This window comes from Salvia hispanica, unplaced genomic scaffold, assembly GCF_023119035.1.
Source record: "Salvia hispanica cultivar TCC Black 2014 unplaced genomic scaffold, UniMelb_Shisp_WGS_1.0 HiC_scaffold_588, whole genome shotgun sequence".
Taxonomy (NCBI): Eukaryota; Viridiplantae; Streptophyta; class Magnoliopsida; order Lamiales; family Lamiaceae; genus Salvia; species Salvia hispanica.
In genome coordinates this window covers 66,671-83,754 of record NW_025952342.1, presented here as the reverse complement: position 1 = coordinate 83,754, position 17,084 = coordinate 66,671, and the positions used below count along the sequence as shown (strand labels likewise).

General features: G+C 33.2%; 1 non-coding gene and 1 pseudogene across 1 annotated transcript; both read right to left on the bottom strand.

Moving 5' to 3' along the window:
* Positions 1–1,705: 1,705 nt before the first annotated feature.
* On the bottom strand, positions 1,706–3,051 carry LOC125199611 (annotated as a pseudogene).
* Positions 3,052–16,446: 13,395 nt separating this feature from the next.
* TRNAE-CUC lies at positions 16,447–16,519 on the bottom strand. Its single transcript has one exon. It is a non-coding gene; the product is annotated as a tRNA-Glu (tRNA).
* Positions 16,520–17,084: the final 565 nt, after the last annotated feature.

The following is a 17,084-nucleotide window of genomic DNA, read 5'->3' as shown; positions in this document are numbered from 1 at the left end:
CTCCCTAAGGATTTTACTATCGTGGTTGCACAAAGGCCCGGATTACACCCCATTGATGTCAAGGCCGTTTTCATGGAATTTGGTTAAACCATATATATGGAGGGAAAAGGGGTTTTGAGGTCCCCGGGGATGAAAAGGTGCCCTTGAAGAAAATTTTGATGGATTGGGAAAGCGTACTGGTATCTTAAGTTTATCTCTCTAAACATTGGTTTCATGAAGTCGGATGACTTTTTGTGTTCAAGGCAGTTGATGGGAAGGTATTCTTATTTGGTCTTTTATGTTGATGATATGTTGTGGGGTTTGGGCATGGGAGAAATCAAAGCTATAAAGAATAGGATGAGAGAATTTGAAATGAAAGACTTGGTGAAGCGGGGGAATTCTTGGGGTGGAATCCTTTGAAAGGAAAAGAGGAGAAATTTGGCTACTTCATATGGATTATCTCGAAAGCTCTTCGGGGGAAATTTTGATCGGGGTTTAAAGGGAAATGGCGGGCCCCTTTAAAATTTCAAGTTATTGGGCGGGGACCCCAAACAAATGAGGAAAGGGGGAGATGATGAAAGTTCCCTATGCAAAAATAGTTGGGAGTGTGATGTATTGTATGATATCAGACGATCCAATGGGGTCTTCTAGCCACATGAAGGAATATGGGGGGGCTTGGTCCCTTAAAAGGTTCAGTATATAAAGGAGAAGGATAATGTAGGGATTTTTTTAAGATGGGAATGGGTTTCGGGATATTGATTGGATATTGTGTGCGGATTATCATCGAATCTTGACCTGAAAGTCTCCGGATATGTCGCACGGACGGAATCGGTTAAGTCCACATTAAACTGTGGTGGCTTTATCCCCTCCGGCGAGTATATAGCTAACAGGGCATCAAAGAAAGGGGTTTGGTTGAAAGGGATCTCATGATTTTGGAATTTAACAAAAGGTTGTGGGGGCTTTTTCGATAATAATCAATATGTTTCAAGCATCAAATTTTTCCCTGAAAGGGGGAAACACATTGATGTAAGACTTCACTACATGGGGCCGTTTAGAAGAAAAAGGGGGGGTGTTAAAAGGTTTGGAACCCCAGAATTCGGGGCTTTAAAAAGGATTTCCTTCAAAACTCAAAAAAATTCGGTGGGGAGGTGTTACCACATTAAGGGGGGTGTGTTTGGAGAATCGGGGGTGGGTGGCTTACACGACAAGGGGGGAAATTTTAAGTTTGGGGGTCGAGGGGCCCGGGGTTGGGTTTTGCGAGGCACACGTGACATGCCGGGGCGGTCCGTGAATGATCGGTTTTTTGTAACCGTTTTTTGGGGAATCAGAAGATGAGAAGTAGTTAGATGCTCATATAAACAGAACAACACTCGATCTTGTAGAAGAGAGAAAATGATGAAGTTTTCCTCTTGGTGATCAACCCCTTTAGATTAGATTGTATAGATTTTGAGATTCTTTCTCCCTTTTTCATCAAACATTGTAAAGTGGGAGTGTGATAAAAAAGTAGCTCAACCCAGATTTTCCGTGGATGTAGCGGAGTCGAACCACGTTAAACCCCTTTCGTCCATTGTCCTTGTTTTTTCTTTTAATCGCGCTTTAAAACCAAAACTTTCAATCCGCAATTTTTCTTGCTGCATTTCGATTTTATTGATTATTTTTCTCTTCTCAAAATAAACAAAAAATTTAAGATATAACAAAACACAACACAACCATTCTAAAAAACCAATAGAAGAAAAATGAAAATTTTGATTTTGTATCCTCCAATGTGATGTACAGATTTGAATTTGTAATGCATCTCTACCTAACTTAAAAAAATTGATAAGTTAAAAATTCAATAAGGCGCAATGTGAGTGGTCCTGGTTTCATAAGGTGCCAAATTAGACTTACTGCTCTTCGCCCTCAACACTTTGACCAATTCCCTGCACATCTGCCTTGTACTCCCCGAGCAGTCGCTCTGCATCACCAGTAGTACCTTCGTCAACCCATTCTCTCCCGCCACCGTTTCCTGCGCCAATTCATCCCTCGCCAAGCAGCACACGCTCCACACCACCGCGATCCCGTGCTCCGTCGCCGCACCCGAGCACTTCATCAGCCTCCTCACGATCTCCGCCACGCACTCGCCGTCCTCCGCGATCGCGCTCCTCCCCTCCGTGCACGTCGCCACCGATTCCAGCACCGCCAGCGCTTTCTCCACCAGATCCGGTTTGGATAGGATCCGGCTGACGGTTCGGATGATTCCGAACCGGATCAGATCCTTCCTCGCCGTCCTGGTTGTTGCGATCGCTGCCAGAGCTGATAATCCGGCTTCCACCGCCGGTGAATCGCTCTCTGATGTGGTTAGGTTGTATAGATTTTTAATCAGATCTGGTTGATCGGCGATTTTCTTCTCCGATTCAGGATTTAACGCGATTAGCTCTAAAATCTTCGCGGATTTCACCTTCGATTCGGTGTTTCCTTTCCGCAAAACCGCCGCGAATGAGGATAGGCAATCGGCGGAGCTCAGAATGAGCTCGTTCAGCCTCTCTCTCACGGATTTCTCCGACGAGATCAGATCGAAAACCTCGACAATCAGCTCGCGAATCCGAATCTCGTCGGATTCGGCGAAGAATTCGACGAATCTCGGAATCGCGGAGCTCGAATGCGCGACGAATTTCAGATTCCCCGGCGACGCCTTCATGAAATCGACGAGCTTCTGCAAGGAAGCGGCGTCGGCATCGCCTTTGATGATCACCGCCGCCTCATGCCTGGAGACGGCGCACGGCGGCGGCGGCGCCTGGGCGGGGTCGGTGTGGGAGAGCCAGAGGTGGATGAGGCGGCGGAGAGTGAGATTCGGCGTCGTGAGCGTGGACGGAAGGGTTTGCATCGTCGCCGGGCAGGTTTTTGTGGCCGAGCGCCAGCCGTTTCTCGATGGAGCTCCGGTCGTAGGTGACGCCGGTGCAGAGGCTCACCGGAGACCTCATCACATCCATGGAAATCGGGCAGCGGAAGAGATTCGGTACAGTGACGTGCAGTTCCTCCCTCCTCTTTTCTCTCGCCATTTTCGCACAAATCTCTCTGGTTTTCTCAAGCGAGTTTTATAAGAGAGGAGAGAGTCAAAGTGACGTCGTTTTGGTCAAAAATCCGAAAATGGAGTCTGATTTAAGTAAACAGGAAAATTGAAAAATTTATTCTCTAAATTAAGTTTATGAAATTAATGTGGAGATGAGACAAAAAGGGAGTGGAGGGGCCCGGCGTTGAAGAAATTGATGTGATATTTGCATGAAATTCTTGCATGGATTTAGGTAAAGTCAAACTCATGTGTGCTAATTTCTATGTTTATTCTTGATTTTTCAATGATTGTCATTTAAAAATTAAGAAGTGGGACGATTAATTATTGAGTGAAAGAACTGGATTTGAGGATGATAATACGGAAGAAAGGGGTAAAGTAGTTGTTGCGTGATGGAAGAATCCAAGCTCCTCGTGAAGGATTAAAAAACTTAAGAAATTAATGGCTGCAAAAGGTGGTTAAAAAGTGGTAAACACTATAGTTAAATAGTGTTAAATTGTTAATTATATATTTAATGTATTAAAACTCTAATCTTAACTATTTATGTTTTTGATAATATACTTTGATTTGGTTTAGGATTATTAGAAATGTAATGGAAATTGAATAAAAAATTAGAGGAGTATAAGTTTATACTTTCATATATTAATACGAGAATAAATGCGAATGAAATGACTAGATTGTGTGAGATAATTATTAGAAGACGGAAAATGACTAGATTGTGTGAGATAAGTTTATACTAAATACTTTCATATATTAATAAGAACACCGTTTGGATAGTGGAAAATTAAATATGAGATAATTATTAAAAAGCGGATGAAATACTTTACTTTTTATAATTTTATTCTCTCTCTTTATTTATATACTTTATTCTATCTCTAACTTTATTCTTATCTCGATCAATTTACTACTTATTTGTTAATTTTCATGTTCAAAATAAGTGTCTCAAAATTAATGAGATGGAATGTAGTAGGAGTAGTATTTCTTTTAATACAGTTATTTATGAGAAAAAAAAAGCTACTCAATTTATCAGAAATTTTTAAATTTATAAGTTTTAATTAAAACTTGTTTAAGCCATCATTAAAAATTGTAAATTACTAATTTAACCTTTGAAAATTAAATAAATGTAGTATAAAAGAGGTGGATGTGGGTCAAAAATCAAATGGGTAAGGATAAGGAAGACCGGCCACTATTTATGACATAAATCTTATGTTTGAATCTCATTCATATTTACCCTATTTTATAAACCGAGTTTTTAGTATTAATTTATTGTTGCTGCAATTAAAGTCTTTCTGATGTGCTTTAACTGCTCCCAAACCCAATTACTCAAATCAGCAAAACCAATTACTCAAATCAACAATATACCAAATTAACACAAAGATATTGCATATGAAAAAAATGATTATGGTTATAATTTTGAACAATTTGAAAGGCAGATTGGAAAATCAATTCAAGATTTTCCTAGCCTATCAATAACACAACTGACAAAAAAATTAATGAGAATAACACCACTGACAAAATAATTGAGAATGAATATACTCATAATAAATTCTATATTAATAGAGAACATACGTTTCAATTATTATGATAGGTCGGTTATCTATATATATATATAGAGAGAAAATATTCGAGAGACAAAATGTAATGCGGTAGGCTAATTAGAGAGGCATAGCTTTTGAAAAAAGTGAGTAATTGAAGAACAAATATGTATAATTTGACCTTGTTATGATTTGTAGTGCGCACATATAAAAGAGAATAATGATATAACTAAGCAAACATGTGATATATGCAAATTTTGGTTGCACGAAGCATATTCACAATTATGTGTTCAACGACAATTATTAGTTGGTCCAAACTCAGACTTTCACAATTTTAAATTTCCCATCACATTTGTCGGAATTAGCTGCTGAATCGGATCACATATATATCCACACAAACAAATGATAATCCTCTGTCCCAATTTAATTCAATAGTTGCTTTTTCGTTCTGTGATTTTAAAAATATAGTACTACTCGAGTTATTGTTGAAAAATGACCAAAATTGAAAACACAAAAGAAAATCTTCTTTAAGTTGAGGACATAATTATCTAGTGCATTTTAATATTTTATATTTTAGAATGCTTTTATTTGTATATTTTAATTTTAATTGGGATTCCAAAACTGATAATGTATTTTTTAAAACGTAGGTGGTGTATATAAAAATACAAATTAGTATTTTTAATTGACTAAAAAATATCCTTAGGCATTTTCTTTAATTTGAAGTATAATTCATTCAGAAAAATGCTTCTATCTTGAATTGAATGATTAGACTTTGGGTAATATTTCTTTTGGACCGCTTTAAGATAATTGAGTTGCTTCAATTCTAGGAAAAAAAACTTTAATATTTTTTCTTTCTTGCTTTCTCTTTCTCTCTCATATTTATTATTTTTCTATTTTATTCTCCCTATATTTTAATCTTTTAAATTCTTTAATTTCATTGAAAAAAACCATCTCAATTAACTTTTTTGGGAATAAATATTGCTTTCGAGTTTCAAGTATACACTCAATTTGAATTAAAATTAAAATTCCCCTCAAGTTTCCTAAATCTGACTCACAAATTTATCCCCGAGTCCTAAATCAAAACTTAAATTTCCCTCATTTATTCAAAATTTAAACTTCAACTTTTACACTCAATGTCCTAAATCTAAACTTAATTCAGATGGTCAAATATTCTAAATCTTATCGACCCTAGTATCTATTTCAATTAAAACAATGCAAACAAATTTTTAAGAATACATAAATCTGAAATTATTTTTGTTGAAAATTTTTTAAAAAATAACTAACTATAAAAAAAAACTGTCTTTAAACTAATGAAAATTAACTTACTTTTTTGCTTTTTTATAGCGTTTTATTTACATCCTCAAATTTTTATTAGACCTTAAAACATTTTATAAAAAAGGGCTTTTTTTAAGCATTGATGGTATATTTATAAATACAAATTAATTTAAATATTTTTAGTAAAAAATATTAACCAATTTTTTTAGTTAGGTGACAGTTTTTTTCATCACTACCCCCAAAGGGAAAACACTCGAAACATACAATTTAAATGTAAATTTAGATCAACCCAATTTTTAAACCCTCTATAAACACTTAGCTTAATATGAACTGAAATAGGAAGGAAAAATAAAAGTCAAAGTTTGCTTATCCTTTTCTAGCACTTATGGTGAGTGGATGAAAATCAATTAAAAATCACTAGGAAATTCAAATTTAAAAATTTCCCGTTATTTTTATTAATGTCAAAACAAAACGCAATTATTGCTTTTATTATAAAAAAAAATATATCATGATATCTTTTTACTCTATATTTTTTTGAAATCGTATCAAATAATAAATTTTAATGAAAACGATTTTATCATTTGATTTATTATTTATTGAAAAAAAAAATTTTTTTTAAAAATTTAAAACCCTGTTTGGTGGCGATGGTTTTTTTTCTTTTTCATTGTTGAGGTTTGAACATTAACAAAAGGGGGTAGGTATCAAATAACAAAGTCAAATTTCTTGAAAAAAAGATTTAATTTGATACGTGTGTGACTCTGAAATTAATTAGACGAATAAATTTAAAAAAAACGGGTTTTTTTTTCAAAGGTTGTTTTTTCTCTCTCTCTCTCTCTCTCTCTCTCTCTCTCTCTCTCTCTCTCTCTCTCTCTCTCTCTCTCTCTCTCTCTCTCTCTCTCTCTCTCTCTCTCTCTCTCTCTCTCTCTCTCTCTCTCTCTCTCTCTCTCTCTCTCTCTCTCTCTCTCTCTCTCTCTCTCTCTCTCTCTCTCTCTCTCTCTCTCTCTCTCTCTCTCTCTCTCTCTCTCTCTCTCTCTCTCTCTCTCTCTCTCTCTCTCTCTCTCTCTCTCTCTCTCTCTCTCTCTCTCTCTCTCTCTCTCTCTCTCTCTCTCTCTCTCTCTCTCTCTCTCTCTCTCTCTCTCTCTCTCTCTCTCTCTCTCTCTCTCTCTCTCTCTCTCTCTCTCTCTCTCTCTCTCTCTCTCTCTCTCTCTCTCTCTCTCTCTCTCTCTCTCTCTCTCTCTCTCTCTCTCTCTCTCTCTCTCTCTCTCTCTCTCTCTCTCTCTCTCTCTCTCTCTCTCTCTCTCTCTCTCTCTCTCTCTCTCTCTCTCTCTCTCTCTCTCTCTCTCTCTCTCTCTCTCTCTCTCTCTCCCTCCCCTCCCTCCCTCCCTCCCTCCCTCCCTCCCTCCCTCCCTCCCTCCTCCCTCCCTCCCTCCAGGTCCCTCCTCTCTCTCTCTCTCTCTCTCTCTCTCTCTCTCCTTCAATCTCGCCGCCGATCAATTGTCTCCAACATATTAGCACATTCCGCCGTTGACTGCAATCTCCTTAGAGCATCCCCAACCATTCCACTAAACTCAAACTCATTTTAGTGTAAATCTCACACTAAATATTGATTTTACTCCAACCATTTACACTAAACTCAAACTTAAAAGAATATTCTCTATATTATGCTTTTTTTACTCACAAAATTTAAAAAATTTTTAGGTATTGGTTTAGTGTAAACCTAAAGATAGGTATTTTTTTTCTCAAAAACCAAAAATAGGATTGATTTTTAGTACTATTAGAGCTAAATACCTATCTCATTTTAGGTTTTAGTTTATCATTGGAGATGGTCTAATATCTAATAGTGTAGTGTAATGGTACAATTTGTAAATAAAATCATGTATAAAGGTAATACTGTATTTGTAATCCACAATTAAATAGTTCATACTTTTTAAAAAAAATATACTAATAAAGAATTTATTCATACTTTCACGGACGGAGAAATATTTAAATAGCATATATTTAATTGCTATAATTGTTGTCATAAACATTTCCAATTAATGTCATAACCATGTAATGAATTTTGCCACACGCACGCTAGTTTTCTTGGTGGATTTAGACAGAATTGAGTTTTATAAATTATTGTCATAAAGACTCTTTATTACACTAACATTTATGAATGATCGATAAGATATTTAATCTCAGAATAATACTGCAAAGGACTAGCCTTGAGCCCTTGACTTATGAGTCTTGGCTTTCTCCTTCACAAAATTAATCATTAGTTATCGCAATCCAATTCAGTCTTAATTATGAACTTGTTTTTGATAATCCAAACATTTTAATAAAATTATTTTCCCCTCAAAATAATACGTCATATAGTGCAATAATTTCAAAGCTGAGCTGATTAATGGAAAGTGACGTTCAGCCCAAGTATTTGGTATCCTGTGGCCCAGGCCCAATATATATCCAAAATCAACCTTTAGCATTACTATTATTTTCTTGTTTTCTTTTATTTGGAATGGGTAAATGAATTTCGACCTCTTTTGAAGAGAGATCAATATTTGTGGTCCATATATATTAACTCTATTACCATTAATTGACAAAATTTATATTTTGGGGAGTGTTTGATAAATGTGAAATAGCGTTTAGATCAAATAACGGACCTCTTCGACACTATTGCTAAAAATATTTAGTTTGAGACTCAGAAATTAAAGTCAATGGACTCAATAACATTTAAATTCCTAATAAGCTGATTTAACTTCAAAATATACATATAAACTCAATAAATAATTAAATATACACATATTTGTCTTCCACTAGATAGGATATTTCAATATTCTTGAAAGAAGCAATCTCAAAAAACGAAAATTAAAAAAAAAATACTAATTTAGATTATAATGTACCTAAAAAAGTTACGAAAATACTAAACTATAAATTATTGGTATATTTATAATTGTCTGCAAAAGAGTCCATTCAACGACGTAAAACAGCACAATTAATATTCAAAAGTAGAAAATACAGTGAACAATCGATGCAAAAAATTATTGTTTTTCTATTGGTATTTATATACACCATTTTATTACTCCTATTGTTTCTCTCTCTGTTGTCTCTTATGTTTTAGAATTTTGTCCACATTTATCTTAATCTCATAAAGCTTAAAAAATGGCTTCAATTTTGTGTCCATAATTCAGAGAAATGCCAAAGATGGCATGCTTTCTTTTATGTGAAAAGTAGCACTTTGAAAAAACGAAAGTAGTCACTTTTTTGAGTCCTTATCGTCGATAATTCTTCCATTATAAAAGATAGTAGTTGAGTAGGTCTCTCGTAACTTGTTTTTACATATAGATATATTTTCTTTTGTTTAGATGAAAAGATTCAAATATTTTCTTTATTGTAAAGATAAAAATAAGTAGTAGTGGTAGTACTTCTTTTAGAGTGATCATGTCACATTTGTAGCTCAATTCCATATTGAAAATTGGCGTGCTATGAATTTCTATTTCCTAACTCCGCATTTGATACTAGATAATATCCTTAAACAAAAATCTTCTTTATTTGATTTAACTTAATTAAAAAATGTCTTATATGTGAAAAAAAAATAAAAATCACATGCATAGATTGTGAGGCGATTATATTGTGGGTACAAAATGATATCAATAGCAATATATTTTAAAGAACAATAAAACTAGGCAAGCATTCCCACGCAAAGCTTTTTTTTTTTTTAATAGATAAATCTAGCATATTTTACCTTTTAAATAAATTTAAAGTTGCCACTATTGCTATTGTTAAACAAATTGTGACTTTTATAGTATTGTTAGTGTTGAACCACATTAAGAAGTATTCAGTGTGAAAGTGCCATAAAAAAATTACTATATCATTAAAGTCAAATTATAAATTGCTCATATATTAAGATGATGTAGACGTGGATTGAGTAATTATAAGATGAGATTTTAAGTGCGAATCTCATCACGCCTTTTAAATAACGGCATATTATTTCGCTCATCATCTAAAAAGTATTTCATATTGCGATCACTGATTTCCTCATTCATACAAAGAATAGCCATTTATTTATAAATGCTTAGTAATGTAAAAACTTTTTTTTCTTATTTATGTAGTAAAATTTTTGAGTGGGTCGATTGTCTAATAGTGTCTGTCTTATGTCACCTATGATTATCTCATATATGAATGCTTATATCCTTGATAATTCACACATAATATTTTCTTGATTGACCTTTCAGACAAAATAAATATTTCCGTGATTGAAATGTCACATCTAAATTGGAGGTCACTAATTCATTTTAATGAGATTGTGTCAAGCCAACCTTATTTAAGAGAAGTGGTTTGTGTTTCTTTTGTGAAATGTCAATAAATTAGTGGGGTTTAAGATAATAAATCTACGTAATCGGTGCATCACATGGAATGGAAGGGCTTGAAAATTTTTAATTAATATTATGTCACCATATTCTCATTTATAGTAAAAGAGTGGAAAAAAAATAAGAAAAAAGTTGTTGAAAACTTTTAATTTTTTTTAAAAGTGTTCTATTTTTCCCATTCTCTCTAAAAAGTAAGAGAGAAGTTGTCTAATAGAGCACATTTTCCCCCTTCTCTCTTACCAATAATATGGACCTCACATTCTAATAACATCACTCATCTCTTACTTTTTTATCTTTTCTCTTACTAATAATATGAACTCCACATTTCACTAACACTACTATCTCTTTACTTTTTTCTCTTTCTCTTTAATAATAGGATCCCATTCACTAACACTATTTTTCTCTTACTTTTTCTTTTCTCTCTTACTTTCCCAAATTCTACATTAAAACAAAAAGTCTTACATGTGTCCCTTTTTTCGGACAAAGAGGTATTAATTTGTAAATATTTCATTTTTAAATAAATTTAAATACAAATATTCTCTCTTTCACTTGTTAATAATTACTTATTGTTCTATATTCTATTTTAATATCATATTATGTTTATTTATAAACACAAAATATAAAAAAAAAATTAGAAAGTCATTAATTTTGAACCCAAAGCTTATGGAAAACCAACCCAAAAATGTTGGGTTAAATATGAACCCGGCAACACTGACACCCACCCACCTTAAGCTAGAGATAAAGCAAAGAAAAATAAAAATAAATTTAGCCGACAATTTTAGCAAATTGTTTCCCAAATAGAAAAGGTCGTTCATCATAAATGCAATATTGAAGTAGATACATTTCTTGAACTTTTAGAAGAAGAAAATAGCATAATTGTAAATATTCAAAGGGGCATATCTGACAATTTGCCTTGTCAGAGCAACTAGTAGTCGGCCAAATGGGGCCCACATGGCCACCTAACCATGCAACACTGCGCCTCTTTTTCCTCATGTATGTATGCAATCTTGTTCCATTTTCCATGTTACCATATTTAATTTCACCCAATTAACTTTTCCCCAAGACCCGTTCAAACATCCAAATCCTCACTTTCCTCTTCCTTATACTATTCTTTATGGATACCTTAATTTCATTACTTACTCTAGCCCATCTTGCAGCTAGCTCCTTTCCCATGCCACCGGGTCAGGGGCTACCACTCTGAATCTTGAGCCCCCCAGTCAGATTTTAGGCTATACGCCACTATTTCGAGCCATTAGGCTTCAGATCAGATAGAATTCATTTAGTTTTATTTATTCTACATATATTATATTACAGAATTGATGTGGGATGTTGAATTATGGAGTATTACAATATATATGAGTTAAAACTTAAAAGAGGGTTAATTAACTAGGGTGTTAAAACCCCAAAGTTAGTGCAAAAAAATAAGGAGTCAAAGCCCCATGCCTACACCTCTCCCTTGTGTTCTTCCATGCCCACATATTCTTCAGACACAAGTTACCCTCATGTCTTTTAGTGAATAAATGGAACAACTCTATTTATTTCAAACATCAACTAGAAAAACCCCCCTCCTCCAACTAACACCACATTACACTAGTATTTCAACTGCACACATCACCTCCCCTTTTTAAACCTTTCCCCCTCTCTCTCTTCTCTTATCCATCCCACTCTCTCCAATCCTAAGATTTTCTTGTTGTGAAGATGGGGAAAAGGAAGCCCAAGCAATACCAATAATCATACTAGTGTTATGCATCTTTTTTAGTATTGATGATGCAAATGGAGCAAGGCACACACAATTTCTCAAAGTGAGGCCCCAACGGCGCCTCACCGGAGGATTTCTAGGGTTTTTCACCGGGCGTGCCTATAGCCCCACCCCCAAAAGGCACAATAGCATCGGCTTGGAAGGCGAAGGGGGCCTTCCGTGAAGTCTTGGAGGTATATGTATAAATTTTTATGAGAGATGATAATTTTAGGAGTCAATTTTTTTTTCTTTTTTTGATCTATCAATTTCAGGCCAAAGTTGTGAGACCTATACTGATTGTAATAGAATTTTTTTCTTTTTTTTAGGAGAAAAAAATTTTATAGTATATGTTGATTTTGATTGTTGCATGTTTTGATTCTCCTAAAACTACATTATTGCATGAAGATGTAACTATATCTCTAGCTATAAATTTTTTTTGTTTTAGAATTTCTGGTGATAATCATACAAAGCCATTAAATTTTGATTTCATATATTTCGTGTTAGAGTCTGTTGCTTTCACACAAGATTCGTTATTATTGAATTTTAAGGTACATTTTAGTAGTACTATTAAATTGCATTCATTGCTTGGGGAATTGAAAAATGTTTTTGTTGTGGTAAAAATTAGTAAAAAGACCAATTTTTCTATTTTACCATTTTATGAGTCAAATATACTTTAAATGTGAAATCTTGAGAAATTTTATTAAGAAAGGTTGTCGAAAAGTAAAAGTTCCTAAAAAATCTCATGAAAATATTTGATTACTAATATTGAGGTTTAAAAGTTTTCTGGCAGCCAATTATTAAAAAAAAAAGTTTGATAATTAGAAAACGCGGGGAAAACTAAAATCAATATTGCATTCCCGGGAAACAATTATTGTTTTAAACTGTGTAATGAGACTTTAGAAAAAAGTGACAATTTAAATAGGGAATGAATATGTAACAAATAATTTCTGAAAGGAATTTGTAACTAAATTAATAATTTGGGTCTTTAACTTTTTTTTGAAATGTTGGAAAGAATTGACAAAAAAAGAGACGTAAATTTTAAAACAATTGAGAAAACGTCTCCCAACTGTGTACTAAACTTGTTTGTCGTTTTGAAATACCAAATTTTCCCATTCATCATTCTATCCTTATCTTTTCTACCACAACTTAAAAAAATTTCAAGTTGGACCATATTTTCAATTATTTCAAAGCAATATTAAATGAAAATCCAAACGATGAAATATCACCCACAAAAGCATCAAAAACTCTAATAAACTTTGTTGTAGTTTTGTACTACTATTTAGCAATAGTCTCTTCATTTCAAAATAAAATCACATTGATTGAAATATGGAAAATGATAAATTCAATCTATGGTCACATTATGACTAAAATTCGCAGCATTGATAAGCAATATAAGCATCAAGAACTAAAATTCACGAAAAAAAACGAAAAAATAGTACTCCATCCATTCCTCTATAATAAAGACTTTCTTTTGACATAGAATTTATGAAAATTGTGATAAGAAAAGTTGGGTTTAGAAAATAAATTTAAAGAAAATAACGTAAGAGGGGAAAAAAATAAAAACAAAAAAAGAAAAAAGAGATGAGATGTGTTGTTTTTGCAAAAAAAAATTAAGTTCCCCTTTATAGGGGTGATATATGCCCCAAAAAAGAAATTTAAAGATTAAACTATTATGGGAGAAATGATTTTTGATAATCGACAATTATATCAAACCGAGCAATATTATCGTCCAAAGTTGCAAAACAACGTCATCATGTAGCTAGGGGAAAATTGTAGCATGAGTAGTGAGTACCCTTTAATCTTGATATATGTTGGGGGTTTCAAAACCCTCCCACATTGGGTGAGATAGGGAAGTTAAAAGGGGCCTATAATTTTCGCTAACCCAAATTTGTTTGAGGCCTTTTGGGGTGACCCAAAAAAAAAATCCGTGCGGGCTTAACCCCAAAACCACATGGGGGCCCATACCACTTGTTAGGACAATCGGCCGAACATTAGTTTGATATTGTCCGCAATATTCCGGGGTTTGGGTCTTGGGAAAAACTCGGGGAAATGAACCTGGTTTGAGGGAAGGTTTTTTGAGTTCAAACCCCCCCCCAATGAGAGAGGGGGTTTTAAAAACTTCGGGTTTGGTCCGGGGCCTTGGGTTTTAGGGGAGGTTTGTTTGGGGTTTCAAACCCGCCCCCCATCAAAAAAGGGGAAATTTTAAGAGATATAATTCCCCCCCAATTTCAATTGGTTTTGGCCCCTTGGAAGTGACCCAAAAAAATTGGGGGGTTTTATTCCCAAAAAAGGGGTTTCAAAAAAATGTTTATATAAAGTATTTAGGGGGTCATTTTATTTGTTTTTAAATTTAAAAATTTTCAAAAAGAAAAGAATGATAATATTGTAAAATCAACTTTCCAAAAAAAACATTAAATTTATTTGACCAAAAAATTTGGAAAAATTTTAATGAAGAAAAAGATGAGTACACAATATATTAGTACAATATTTGTAAATTTGAATCAAAAGATCACCATGAGATGAATGAAAAGATACAACACCCTAAAATAAAATGAAAAGGTGTTCGCCCTTTCCAAGTCACATGCCATCCATCTCTATAATTTCAAACATTCTTACCAAATCCTCAAACTATTCAACATTGTCTGTGTCTAGCTTTTAAGTCAACGCTCGTTGGTTGAAATCTTCAAGTTTTCCCATTTAAATTTGTTTATGGAAGGTCAATTAAAGTTTCCTATTATTTTTTCTGAAACTAATCAACTGATATTGATGGCTAAACACTTTAAATGATTAAACCATATTCTATCTAATTTTGTTAATAAGTCCCAATTCGGTCAACCTATAAAAAGGCACTATTAATTTGATCATAAAATTATGCTCTCAAGAATATTATAATAACTAAATAAAGACAGTTATAAGATTAACAAATAAAATTATAATATGTCGAACTTAGTTTTGCTGCCGGTGCGTTACTTTTGAATTAATTACTTGTAATTTATATCAGAACCCGTGGTCCATTTGTTCCCTAATTATACATCTTAAAAATAAAAAATCAAATACAGAGTAATTGATTAATTGTGTAAAATAATATATATGGGGATTGGTTTCAATAATTGTATGAGGTAGATGAAAGTGTCAACTATACGTAGAAAATCGTCATCAAATTAAACCATTATTAATTATCGCACATGCTTCATTGGTTTGACATTAACACGCTTAAATTAATTAATCAAAGCGTGCGATGCTCTTTACATATGTGGACTCCTATGCTTGATCACATTTATAAGTATATTTATTTTAGGTGGAATTTTGTCGATGTAATACCATGAGATACTCTTGGTTGTATAGATTACAAGTGTATATATTTAGAAATTAGACACACCATGTATGAGACATGCGTGTATTTTGATACAATTAATTGAAGGCCTTTGATAAATAGGAGCGCGCCTGCCACTGGGTGCCATCTGATCGGTATGGATCTAAACCGACCCGGCTCAAAATATTTTCCCCGGGGCTTAACCAAACCGGATCCACTCATCCATTTACTTAACCTACCATGATTCATTATATAAAAGTACAAAAGTGATGGAGTATTATTTTTCAATTTTAAAATAGAAGACTATCAAAAATTTTTATAAAAACAAATAAAATCTTAATTAAAGAGTACCCATGCACTCTCGGGAACGAGTGATTGCAAGCTGAAAAATCGTCTTGCTAGGGTTCTGGTGTTAGATAGGCTTTCAGTTTAACCCATTTAAACTCTTGTGAATCTATTGGGTGTGTTTCCTTTGGTGTTAAACATTTGTATGCACCTGCTTGGCTGTCTAAGTGGAGTCCTAGAAATAGCAAATCCCTTTAAACTTGTTCTTGAAAGAAATTAAATATTTTTTAAAGGACAAGAGAAAGTAAATATACTAAATTACCTTTCATATTCATAGGGATTTTTGTCCAAAAAATAAAAGGAAAATACTCAAATGATATTAAGTTGAAGTTAATTCTCAAAAGATAATTTTCAAATATTACGGACCAAGATGATAGTTTGAGAAAATTTGCCTACTACAAAAATGTCCCATTCGATAAAAACTATGACCGAGTTTATGTGCTTTCTCATATCAATGGTTCTTTTATAGATAAAAAGTTTTAAAACGGGAAAACTTTATAAAAATATTTTAATTTTTAGTCTATATTTTAGTTTTCATCTTTATAAAATATTTTAATTTTTAGGGCAGTATTCTAGTTTTTATAATAAAAATTGCAACATGAGTATTGCTTCTTACTCGTATCATATCATTGCTACTTTAATATATAAAAAATCTTAAAAAGAGTAAAATCTTTCTAAAATTATTTTAATTTTTAGTGCGGTATTCTAGTAATTAATTTTTTAAAAAAACTACTCCTAAGAAGAAATTTGGGACACTATTAATATTAGGGGATTTACTGCAAACAATTCTTGAAATTATTTAGATGCATGTTAACTAGTTAATCCATTACTAAATGAGGGCTAATTAAAATTTATTAATTCTAAAAAGTTTCCGTTGCCGGGACTTGAACCCGGGTCTCTCGGGTGAGAGCCGAGTACCCTAACCAACTAGACTACAACGGATTTGTTGTTAGCTTGTGTTTAAATTTATTAATATAGAAATATGAAAGAAGTCGTTCAATTGCATAATAATAGTATTTCATTTTCGTCATGGCATGTATGCCATTTTATGGCACTAGACATACTGTATTGATTAGTTTCCTTTTCTTAAGCATCTCTAGTTTATCTTCAAAGCAAGGTCTTTTAGTATGTTTCTTATTAAGAATGTTAGATAGTCACGACTTTGTTTTGTATAAGTGCTTATATAAGACATGACTCGGCAAAATCAAATACTACTCCTGTCCATTACCGTAATGCTTTTTCTTTTTAATTTGTTTCCCAAATTTAAGATGACATATTTCATTTATTTGGTAATTTTTCTCTCCAATTAATACATCCAACCACTTTTCCTCACTCCTATTTAAAAATTCATCTTTCTTTTCTTTCTATTTTAATACTTACACACACTCTTTTCTCTCCCAAATTTAAAACTTAGCCAATAACTTTAAAATCTGCTTAGCTAAGAAAGTGTTTTATTAGCGAGACAGAGAGAGTATAACATACTTGGGAATTATGATCATCTTTGGTA